Source organism: Chelonia mydas, chromosome 1 (assembly GCF_015237465.2).
Source record: "Chelonia mydas isolate rCheMyd1 chromosome 1, rCheMyd1.pri.v2, whole genome shotgun sequence".
NCBI lineage: Eukaryota > Metazoa > Chordata > Testudines > Cheloniidae > Chelonia > Chelonia mydas.
The window spans coordinates 117216908-117229347 of NC_057849.1; positions in this window are offsets into that span (position 1 = coordinate 117216908).

Below are 12440 nucleotides of genomic sequence, written 5' to 3' on the forward strand. Positions count from 1 at the left end.
AAGGGGCACGAGGCCCTACCCCCTCTGTGGCCCCGCCGTGCCCCTTCCTCCAAGGCCCTGCCCCCCAGCCAAGCTAGAAGCCGGAGCCAGGCCAGGGAGCCCGGGCCCCTCCACCTGCATGGGATGGGGGACCCAAGAGCAGCCCCCAGCCTGTGTTCTCGCCCGTTGGGCCACCCACCCAGGGTAGTTGGAGAGTCTGCAGCTTTTACCTCGACCCGTATCTGGCTTCTGGCCTGGCTTGGGGGCAGGGCTTCGGGAGTTGAAGAGCCACAGCTGGGCCTTGGTAAGAGCTGCCTAGGCAGCTGTGGGGAGCCACAGACTCTCCATTTGCAATGGCAGAGGGTGCTGGGGGTGGGGACATGTGCCAGGGGCTGCTCCTGGGCAGGTGGAGGGTCCGTGGCTCTCCACAGCTCCCTGGACTCCCTAGGCTGCTCTTACCCGGGCTGGGCTCCAGCTTCTGACCTGGCCAGGGGGGCAGGGCCTTGGGGCAAAGAGGACGGGCAGAGAGCCGGGCCCGTGGCAAAAAGTGGATGGGCCAGGCACATCCACTTTCAAGAGCGGGAGGGCCATGGCCTCTTGGCCCCTCGTGTTCTGGCGCCCCTGCAGCAGACAGACCTATTTTGCCAGTGTGATCAATTTGCTTTAGTACTGAATGCAGGGGTAATGAAATGTTGTTATCCTGATTGTATAGTAGAGCCACAAAGATACAAACATAAGAGTTACAGACTAGTCAGTCAACCAGACACCACGTGGAACCAGAAGTAAGAATCAGGCAGCAGCGGAGAAAAAAAAAGCAAATACCTGTATTGCATCTTAAAGTTCGGCACATCTGGGCTGCCTGTCCCCACCCCCACTCACCAAGCGGGGCGTGGGGGGCAGCCACTTACAGGTAGGAGGCAAAGATGCTGTGGTTCGCGGCACAGCTGTGAGCCCCCACTGCCAACCCGAGACAGCCTGAGTAGGCAGAGCAGGAACAGCGCTGGGGACTGTGCCACTTTTCTGTAAGCTGTGGGTGCTGCTTTCAAATCCCCCGGCCCCGCTTTGGCCAGGAGGGAGACAAGCTTGCAAGCTCAGTCTGAGCCCAGGAAAGAAGCTGCCACAGCGTGAGCTGCTGATGCTGCAAGGAAGCTGCTGGAGCTGGAGCTGCTGCCGGCATGCTGCACTCGGGAGGAGCATCCCAGTTTAAAAGGACCACAGCCTGTACCACACATACACTGATGCAGCCCAAGCTTTGCCCATGGCTGCACTCCAGGGTCCTGCCAGCAGCTCTGGGAGTGTGAGAGGTGGGGGAGGGAGGGGCACTGGCAGGGGGCTGGTGGCCACTCCCTGCCTTGTGTTGTCTCTGTTGTGGGACAGGAAGTGCAGCCCTGGGGAGATGCAGCACAGGGCAGGGGCCTGTAGCACCAAGGATGACGCCTAGGACCGCCTGCTCAACCCAAAGGCAAGAAACAGAAATAGGGCAGGGAGCTGCTTGCAAACCAGGCAGTGCCTCCAAGTTCCTTAGTGCCAGGTGCCGCCTTTGCAAAGATCTCTCCCAGCCTCAGCTGGAAGACACTGACTGTAGAGCAAAGGGGTAGTATTGGGAGAACATCTGACTCCTTTGACATTTTTACCCTTAGTTCTTGTCCTGTATTTAGATGTAAGGACGGAAGCTTCTTGGGAAGTTTAATGTGACATGTTATTGGCCTTGCAGTAAAAGCATATTTGAGAGCTCTTTCACTGGCCTCTGAAATGATTTCCAGTACTGTACTGTATGACTAAGCAAAATGACAAGCACTGGGAAGCGCAAACGTGTTACACTTTCAATTGACACAAAGCTAGAAATATTTAAAAACCTTGATTATGGTGTTAGCCTCAGCAACATAGCAGTAGAATATGGTATTGGGAAATCAACTGTCACTGGTATTCAGATAAGCCAGGAAAAAATAAACCCATTTCCAAAAGAAGCCAAAGACAAAGGAGCAGTAAAAAGCAGGTGTATTGTACGCAAAGCTGCTGCTGCTGATTTTGATAAGACAATGCACCTGTGGTTTGCACAAGAGAGCTCAAAAGGCACTCCTATAAGTGGTGTGATGGTTGCAGAAAAGGCAAAGTTACTCTACCAAGAAATGTATCCGGACAAAGGTGCAGACCATTTTAAAGCAAGAACAGGGTAGCTGAGTTGGTTCAAAAATCAGCATAGAATATGGCAGTTGGCGATGCAAGGAGATTCTCTGACAGCTGACTAGAATGCCGCTGGTGAATTTAGAAACACTTTCAAAATCATTTATTGAACAGGATGAACTTACTCAGGACCAAGTGTTTAACTACATCAAGAGGGGCCTGTACCTGTACCTGCTTCCAAACAAGATTCTGGCAGACAGAATCTGATCCATTGTTGCTCACTCTTTCCACATCATAACTTCATAACCATCTTTTTGTAACTGCTGTTTACAGGAAGCCTGTTCTCTTGCAAGACTACCTCTTTGATAGAGGAGCCTGGGATTTACTTCCCGTGTCTGACTAAGCTGTTCTACACTGCAAAATGAAGTCGACTTAACTTAAGTCGAAGTACAGCCACTACAGTAATTAAAGCAGTAGTTCACGTCCCCACTATGCTCCTTCTGTCGGCAGTGCATGTCCCCGACTGAAGTCTTCAGTGGGGCACTGACAGCTGGAGCCCCCTTGCCCCAGGGCTGACAGCCTGAGCTGTGAGCTGGGCAGGGGGGAGGTAGCTGTGAGCCCCATGCTTGGCTGACAGCTCAGGCTGTAAGTGCTGGGGAAGAAGGGGGAGTTCTATCTGTCAGCCCCATGTGGGGCTGACAGCCAACAGGCAATGTAAGTAATGCATTCTCTACAGACACTGCATCACCCTAACTACATTGTCCTATGCACTACGCCTCTCGTGGAAGTAGAGTTATTAAGTCGATGCAGTGGGCGACTTCTATCAGTGGGAGCATCACTGTAGTGTAGACACGTACATAGTTAGGTAGACAAAAGCTGCCTTTTGTCAACCTAACTCTGTAATGTAGACCAGGCCATAATGTAACACTTACCCTTCCTCCTGGAATAAATCTTGTCTTGCCTCATCCAACTGTTCTATTTTTTTTTTTCAAATTTCTTCCCAGTGCATTACATGCAGTATATACACAATCCATGGCTATTTCTTTCACCTCTTGAGGTTTTTTCTTTAACTTTTCTTCCTCAAGGAGGGAACACATTAAGTTCCATGGATCTTGATATTCCAAGAAGATTTGATTACTTCGTTTTTTTGCTAACCCTCCCTCCTGGGTTTTAATATAATCGCGTACAAAGGCTTCAGTGGTCTGTGGGGCCATTGGAGCAAATGCGTGAATTGGCACCTGACTCTGTACCATAACCCCTTTAGTAGTTCCCACTTCGGAAGGCGTCCCTTCCTTGCTTCCTATGCCACAAAATATTTTATGGGGATTTTCCCTACTGAGAAGTGCTTGTGGTGCTTACTTCCCCTTCAGCTGTTAACAGCTGGAGCACACTGAGAGGAGGGGCAGTGACCTAGGTTACCCCACAAATTTTTCCTTGATCCTCTGTCGGTAGTGCAGTCCAGAGGAGTCCAAAGTTTGGGGAGCTTATTAAGAGAATTTTGGGTAGCTTATTAATGGTGCCTAACTGTCTGACTCACTCTGCCACACCTGATAGGGTCTCTACCCATACTTTCCCTCACACACAAGTACTATTATCTATTTGGAACTACTTTAATAATTTCCCCCTTTCAATTTTTCCTGAACTCAGTTCTTACAAACATTACATAAACAGATAAGCAAAACCACAAAATAATAAGCATAAGTGAAAAAAGAAAGCTCCCTCTTCTAGTTACTGTGAGCATAACACACTCTTTTGCCTACATGAAATGATTTTTCATTAATTAATTACACCCATAAGGTCTAAAGCAGTCTTTATCTCAATTTGACAAGTTTCAGAGTAGCAGCCGTGTTAGTCTGTATTCGCAAAAAGAAAAGGAGTACTTGTGGCACCTTAGAGACTAACAAATTTATTTGAGCATAAGCTTTCATGAGCTACAGCTCAAATAAATTTGTTAGTCTCAAAGGTGCTACAAGTACTCCTTTTCTTTTATCTCCATTGTCTTTTCTGTGTTCTCTAGAGCATCACATACCATTCTGTAGACTTTTATTTTATTTAGAATAGATTTTGTGATGCTATCTTACACCACCATGGATTCGGCTCTGTTTGCTACAGTTTCAAGCTCAAGAGAGTGAAAGTCACCTCTGTTACTTGTTTCAGATTTAGAGCCTCTAAGAACCCATGAATACCCAGGAGAGAGAGACATACTTTCACAAGAACAATTTCTAGTCTGTCTTACAAGTTTATTACAGTTACAAACAAGGTTATGATTATCCAAGCATATATCAATCCCACAAACGCCCCTGCACAAGATACAAATCTAGTCATACTCACTCAGAGATATTCTTAGGATCTGATGGATTCTTCAACAATTGATTACCAGTAGAGGGATGGTTCCTATTGGGGTTTTCCTGTAGGTCCCAATTTTACCCCATCCGGGAGCCCTTTTTTATACTGTAAATCTGACTACACCTAACACTCTACATGTGCATGAAAGCATCAACCCTCTTTTCCCTTATGTGAATTTCTGCACTCTACGAATATTGGGAGGCCGTGTTTTTCATAGGTTATCTGTAGTTTCTCTTATTTTCATTAGCATCTACACACAATAGGTGCTCTGCAGTCAGGACATGTGTTATAAATGATGTTACAAAAAGGTATCATGTCACTTTGAATAGTACATTGCAGTCAAATTTCTGTAACATTACCTGTTGGCACATCTTTCCAGTAGTCTTGTGATCTTGTGACATAAGTAAGTGACCCAAAAATGACCCTACGTCAAGTACTTCTTAAGCCTATGGCCTAGTATGGCTAAAGCCAAAATCTTACAGGCCTCAGTCTGTAAGTCTTGTGTTTCATCCCTGCTTTACTTAGATACCTAATGCATATTTATCACTCCTAAAGGCTTATCAATCTTATACTTCTATGATCCTACAACTTAAATCTATTCAGCATACAATGGTTATGTATGACATGGCATATGAGTTAATCAGAACAACACCCAAGAATACATGAAAATAAAATGAACTAATTGGATACACCATTTGACGTGCAGTGTGTAGAATACCCTTCATGTTATGTTGTGCAGTGCACAGCATACCCCAATATGTGAGGAGAAGGAAAAGTACTTTGGCCAAGAGTGGGTTGTAGATTGTGCTGGGATACATGCCCTGTACTGGCAACCTGGTCTACCAAGGAACCTGCCCAGAGCCCTTAACCCATCCATCATGGAATTGGGCTCTGTGTTTGGAGGAGTGCTGATCACTCTCATGGAGTTCCCAGACTTGGAATTATTGTCCTTGGCCTTCCACTACTGACTCTTAATATTCTTGACCTTATCCTGGCACAAAGATCCCATCTGATGGAGCCCTTGCTCTGCCTGCTTCTTGGAGATGTCATCACAGAACGATGAATTCCAGGTGTTGGTCTCAAAATCATCTTCCTTGCTGGCTTCACACTAGTGGCCCCCCAGAACCTGGGTGTCAGCCTCTGGTTAGCTGGCAGCATGCTAGGCATAGTCTTCGGTGCCATTTCAATCAGAGAGAGTTCTGTACCAGCGTTGGAGACGTGCTGTTGCTTGTACTGAAAGCCACATGTGAATGTGGGTTTCAAACACGGAACAGCGCGGTGTGGGGAAGAGGATTATGGGAAGGCATTGTAAGACTTGTGGCACTCGTTATGGTAGCCTGCATCAACCCTACAGACTTGCTCGAGTAAGCCCAACCTGTCTGAGCTTTAGCCTACGCCACTCTTAGGTAAGCCAGCTTGAGTTAAAAGAATCACCAAACCTGAAAGAGTGGTTTTTGTGTGTGGGCAGGTCGAGACATTTGAAGCAACACTTGAGTTAACTGGAACTGAAAACAAAGCCCAACGGCGGCAGATACTGACTTTAGTAGGAAAGAGGCAACTTGCGGGAGGCACTGTAATAAAACGAGAGCTAAGAGGCCTATTTCTGCAAGTTTTAAAGAGACAGACTTTGGAAATCTGACCCTGGTCTTTCCAAGGCCTCTCATCTCCTTTTCTGGGAAGCCTGCCAGTTTGTATTCTTGTGAGGAAAGTACATTTGCACAACCATCATTTTGTTAGTGAAGTTTATTGTGTAGGAGTAACCTGGAGTCCAAGTTTTATGCAAAGCCACTAACCTCCTGGCAGGGAGGTTGTGAAATTAAAGACGAAGCCTAATGCTCGCAGAATAATGAATAATTGTTTATTCTTGAAAGTACAAACCAGAAATTCCCTGGCCTGATGATTCCTGGCAACGCTCCACAAACAGAAATATTTCATCCTTGAGTGTGTGATTGCATCCCACACAGTGTGATCAAGAGTCTGGGTGTATGATTATTGTTTGAACAATAGACAAACCAAATTTCAGAAGAACCCAGAAGTGTAGAACATCACTTCATATGCAGATGTGTCAGTCATCCAATAGTTACTAGCATGGCAAATTAGTATGTATAATGAAAGTGTTGTCAGTGACTGGGGACACTCAATCCTGCATATCCTCATGAAAGGTGGAAAAAAAATACCCATTAACTGCTTATATCCGAGCCAGTGATCAGTGAACAGACAGGGCCATAAGAGAGGTCAATACCACCATAAATGAAGGTCACAGGCTCCTCATACACAAGGCAAACACCACATAGTGTGTAACATGGCATACCAGCCTTTTAGGCCTGGTAAGGGAAGCCTCTGGGGCCAGCGCTATCCTGTGCCAGATTTGTACCTAGTGCACAAACCCTGAATCATCAAACACAGCTAGCTAGAGAGGAAATGGTTTCAGGAAGACAGGGGGGTGTTTAACCCACACTCTCATTCACCAGCCGATTCCCACCTCACTGCACTAAACCCTGTGACTTCTGCCATATTGGTGGCAGCAAGAATCACTGCAGCTTCCAGGGGCTGAAACAAGAGTCCCCCGTCCACAGCAGGTGGTACTGTACCCTGCAGTACAGCCATGCTACACAGTGTTTGCAATATGGCTGACAGCTGTGGCCTATTTGATGGGGCTTTCACCACGTAAAGGTGATGAAAGCAAATGCACTATGCCCTACATTCATCTTGATGGCATGTCTCTGGATGTAATGAGATAACTTTTGAGCACCACATCTGATCACCTCCAAAATTCCAGGGAATGTTCTAGGCATCAATAGGCAGAGCTAGGGATGTAACATTTCCAGAAATTTTGAAGGCGGGGAAAAAAATACCCTTTTCCCCTATGAAAATGGAAATTCTGGAAAAAATTGAAATATCTGTAGTAGATACTTGCTTATCAAAGCTAAACTTTATTTACTCCTTTAATAATCAGAAATGTATTCTGTATAATTTAGCTAGCACATAAAGAAAGTACTGTTTGGAATACTAATGAGATAGATATGTACAGATTCTTTAGTGTTAATCCGAATACCAAGGACGAATATAGCTAGTATTAGCGCTGGAGCTGCAGTTTCACATTAAGGTATTTAAGTGCTTCTTTGTAACCTCTTGGCACATAGGAAACAAATATAAAATGTTGAAAATAGAAAGCACCACTATTGTTATAAACTAAAAGGAAGGTTATATCCTTTGGGCTCAGAATTAGTATGTGAATAGACCTGACCTGACATTGTCATGCTGATATAGACAAAACTCATGTTTTATTCATTTTGCATAATTATTAGTTATTATTACAAAGCATTTTGAAGGGCTGATGGGCAGCAGTTTATTTTAAACATCCCTCTAAAACTTTTTCACTGTTCGTTCTGAGAGAAAATATTTCATAGAACCGTTTCTTTTCAATTTTCCCTCAAATTTCCGATTTCTCCGTACTGGGCCTCAGGGAAAGAAAAGTTTTTCCCACAAGTTCCAAGCCATTTGCCCTTAACATTGCTCCTTACTCTCAATGCTGAGACTTACCTAACAGTTCTGGGGTGGACGCTGAGCCAGCCGAGGGAGTCAGAGGTAGAGGAGAGAAAAGGAGACTTCTTCATTCCTTCCAAGCATGTTGCCTCACCAAACCTGCTTTATGGTTAAAGGGAGAAAGAGAAGTAGAGAAGCTACCAGCCATACACCTGTCCCTTTCCATCCAGGGGCATTGAAGGAATTAAGTCTCCTTCACTGAAGGCTGAGGGTAGTGAAAATGGGGGACACAGAGCCACGGCATGAAGGGAAGAGGAGAATGTGGGGGGCAAATACAGCCCCTGGCATGAAGGGGGAGTTTGCAAGGAGTCCCTAAAATAGAGAGAGATGGGAGGGTGCATATGTAGTGATGTAGTGAGTGTGTATTACAGGACCACCTCTGTGCCCAATAAGTAGAGGATATGTGTTGTAACAGTCACCAGGTCCAGTGTTGGTTCTTTAGTTCAAGCTTTGGTAGCTTATGCTTTTAGCTCTTCAAGTTCCCAGTTCAGCCCCTAGTGTGTCAGCCAAGAAGGCAGCCATCTCACACCCAGCTTGTGGGGCAAACAGAGGAATGCAAGGAGCCTCTGGTATGTGCAATGAGCTTGGACAACAGCAGCAATGAAAGGCGCCATCCTCTAGTGATTAGTTTCTCCTGCCTGGAAGGGGAAATGCTTTTTGTTTGTTTGTTGCCACAGTCTCGCCTGAGGGGGTCTGTGACACCACAACAAAACTGGGCAATACATTCCTGGAGAGAGGATGAATGCCTCATCTTTGCTTTGGATTTTGTCACAGACTGGAGGGAGAGAAAGCTAATGAAAAGTAGAACACGTGGGAAGGGGAATTTATTTCTTTTGAAATCTGAATCTTGCCACATAGCGGAACTGAGGTTATGCCTTTCCAAAGACAAACTCTCATGATGACAGATGCTGGTTTGTTTTAATTATAATCTTGAAACGTGAATCTCATCTGATATGGTTGTTTTGAATAAAGAGTGAAGGAACCTCCTAGTGTATATAAAGCTCTTCAAAACAACCACCTTCTAGGAGAAGAGAAACTGAAGACAGGTGAGTGAAATACCAAGATCATTCAGAGTGGGACCTAGTCTCAACTCTGCTCATGAGTAAACTCCTATGGGTGGTAATGGAAGGGCAATTCCTTACTCATTGAATTCAATGAAAGCTCTGCTTGAGAAAAGACTCCAGAATTTGTCCTTTAGTGATTATGTCTCTGCTGTACAGTGACGTCAAGATAAGAGGCATCTGCTTATTATTCAGATTACTTTTTAGAAAACTAGAGTCATAGAGCAGCTACAAGGGTGTTTGGAGTTATAATCCCCTGTGCCCTGCTCAAAGAAATAATGAATTTAGTAAACATCTGCACAGAGTGTGTAGGGTACCTTGGCATAGAATAAAAGTACATATATAGCAGCAGTAGGTCATACTAAACACTATTAATAATATGAAGTCCAGATCAAATATTACCAGGATTTGTATTTGGAAATAAACTATTAAGATGTTCCATGAAAGACAATATATGAATGTCAACAAAACTGCATTATTACAGCTTGATTCTGAATGTATTCTCTTGGCTGTCTTCTACTGTGTATCTCAGTGTTTGCAAAGTCAGTAAAGAACAATGCCCCAACATTTAAAAAAATCACTAAAATCCATGACATCATGAAAATGCCTAAGGTGCCTGCATTGTACACTCAAAGATACGGGCCTGCAATTTTCTCCCCATTGCTCCCGAGAGATGTGCTGAAATAAACCTTTCTGCTTTATTCCAGAATGGAATGTAGTCTTGTTGCATGGCAGAAATTACTATTTCCCATCTTCAGGGTTTAAAAAACACCACCACCAAAAACCTAACAGTGGCCAAAAGTGAATGAGTATTGCAAAGCCAATGTCAACAGAACAGATTGCATCAGCTGGAGTCAACTGTGGTTTTCACTCCCTCACACGAGTTAGGTAATAAAAGAGTAGAGCAAAAATAACTCCTCAGTCCACTATTTCAGCTGAACTTTAAATATTTGTGTAACCCTTCTGCCCGTCAGAGTTGGCAGCAACAAGGGCCGGGTTCAATATCTAGGGGATCCATTCCAATAACACAATGCAAACTGGCTCGAGCCCCCACCCAGTGACCTGGGACAAATATATACCACCCCCGCTGGTCGCTTCCAAGAGGCAATACTTCCCCTCTCACAAGCACATAGTCTGAGTGTAGCAAAAAGTCTTTTAATAACAGAAAGAAACAATGTGGCATTATGTTGGGGAAACACCACCAACAGGATTCATAACACAACCCATGAGCAAAAAAACCCACCCCAAGCAAATTGGGGCATGCCCTTTCCCTTTGGTTCTTGAGTCCAGCAACCCCAAATCACCCAAAGTCCCAAAAGTCTCTGTCCCTGGTCAGGGCAGCCCCAGAGTTCAAAAGTTTATCTGCAGAGCTTTACCTCCCAACCTGGGTGGAGATGGGGAGGGGGGAGAGAGAGAGAGAGAGAGGTAAGGGGCACCTTACATGATATGAAGCTGACCACCCCACAGCTCCATAGGCCTTCGCTCCGCTCCCCCTGCCGCCCCACGAACTGCTTCGCTCAGCTCGGCTCTGCAGCCCACAAGCAGTTCCCGCCGTCCCACAAACTGCTCCACCAGCCGGTCCACGAACTGCTCTGCTCCACGTCCCACAAGCAGCTCCCGCCGTCCTATGAACTGCTCCACCAGCCTGTCCACAAGGCACTCCAGCCGTCCCACAAACTGCTCCACAATATATCTTCAGGCTCCCCCACTACTTAACACAACACTCAGTGATTTCAGCTCTTAGGTGAATTTAGCTTGTATTAGGGGAGCCTCAGTGCTGGTACACCATTAGCCCAAAGTGAGCTCAGCAGCCTGTAACTAGACTCCTAATGGAATCAAAATCAGTTCTGATATTCCACAGTGGAGAGAGGAGAAAGTGCAATTAGCATGTAAGGCCCTCCCCAAGAGGCCCATGCCACCAAGTATTAATACCTGTCCCCCAACCTTTCTCAATTCACAGAGTTTTGGAACCCATGTCCCTCGCCTAGTGAGTGCTGCTTAGTTGATGGCGAGTCCCTCCATCATAACAAAAGGCCCAGTACAGTTCCAAGCACAGTTCCCATAGTCAGGGTAATAACAATTTATTCTTCCTGCCCCAACAACAGAGACACTGGGGATCCCACAGCAGCCAAAGTGACCATTTGGGCAGCTATGGGCTCATGCTAGGCGGGGTGGGTGTGCCTATGCAAATGAGATCAGCCCCTGAAGTTCTTTGCCACACCTCACCACCAGATGTCAGGATGGAGCTCATCCTGACTCTGCTTACATTTGTTTTGTTGCCTTAAGCAAGATATTCATCAATAATTGACCCTGCACTCAACTCAATGTTATTGCTCTGTCAGGATATAACATGATAACTTTTGAACATCACATCTGATCACCTCCAGTATCTCAGGGAACATGCTAGTCATCAGTGGACAGAGCCCTACTGATTTTTGGGAAAAGCAGAAAAGCCATTTGCACTTAAAAAGTGGCTCCTTGCTCTCTCTTCTGAGAATTGCCTACCGCCTGTGGGGTGGGTGCTCAGCCAATGGGAGAAGCCAGAGGCAGAAGAGAGAGGAGGAAGCTTCTTCCCTTCCTCACGCCTGGCATACTGCCTCTCCAAAGCCTGCTCCATAGAGGGGGAGAGCGCAAGAGTGCCCAATCCGAGGAGCATTGAAGGAAGGAAGCTTCCTACACTGGAGGCTGGGGGGAAATGAGGGACTCAGAACTTCTGGCGTGGAAGGGAAGGGGAGAACAGGGGACTATACGCAGTCCCTGATTGTTAGGGGGGAGGGCTGCACTGTGTCTCTGCAATAGAGGGGGGTGTGAGGGTGCAAATGTAACCCTCTGATGAGAATGTTCCAGGTCCCCCTCTGTGCCCAGTAAACAGAGGAGATGAGTTGCAACAGTCACCAAATACAAAGCTTTAGCTCAATCTGTAGCAGCTGATGCTTTTAGCTCTAGAGGTCCCCAGTTCAACCTCCAGTGTGTTAGCCAAGAAAGTGGACATCCCACTGGATAACTTGTAAGGGTTCGGGGGGAATGGAGGAATGGAAGGAGCCAGTGATGTGTGCAATGAGGTCCCACCCTCTCGGAACTAGTTGTTCCTGCCAGGGAGGAAAAATGTTTTTAGTTTGTTCCCACAGAATCTCCTGAAAAGGGTTTGTGATACCAGAACCAGACTGGGGAAAAACATTCCCAGAGAGGGTGAATGCCTTGACTTTGCTTTGGACTTTGTTACAGACCATTTAGGGAGGAGGTTGTGAAATCAGAGAAAAATGAAGGGGAAGAGGGGAGAACTGCTGGGAAGAGGAGTTTTTTGTTTGTTTTGAAATTTGAATCATGCCAAATAGTGGAAGATTACATATGCCCTCATGCCAGCTCCCACAAGGGCACACACTG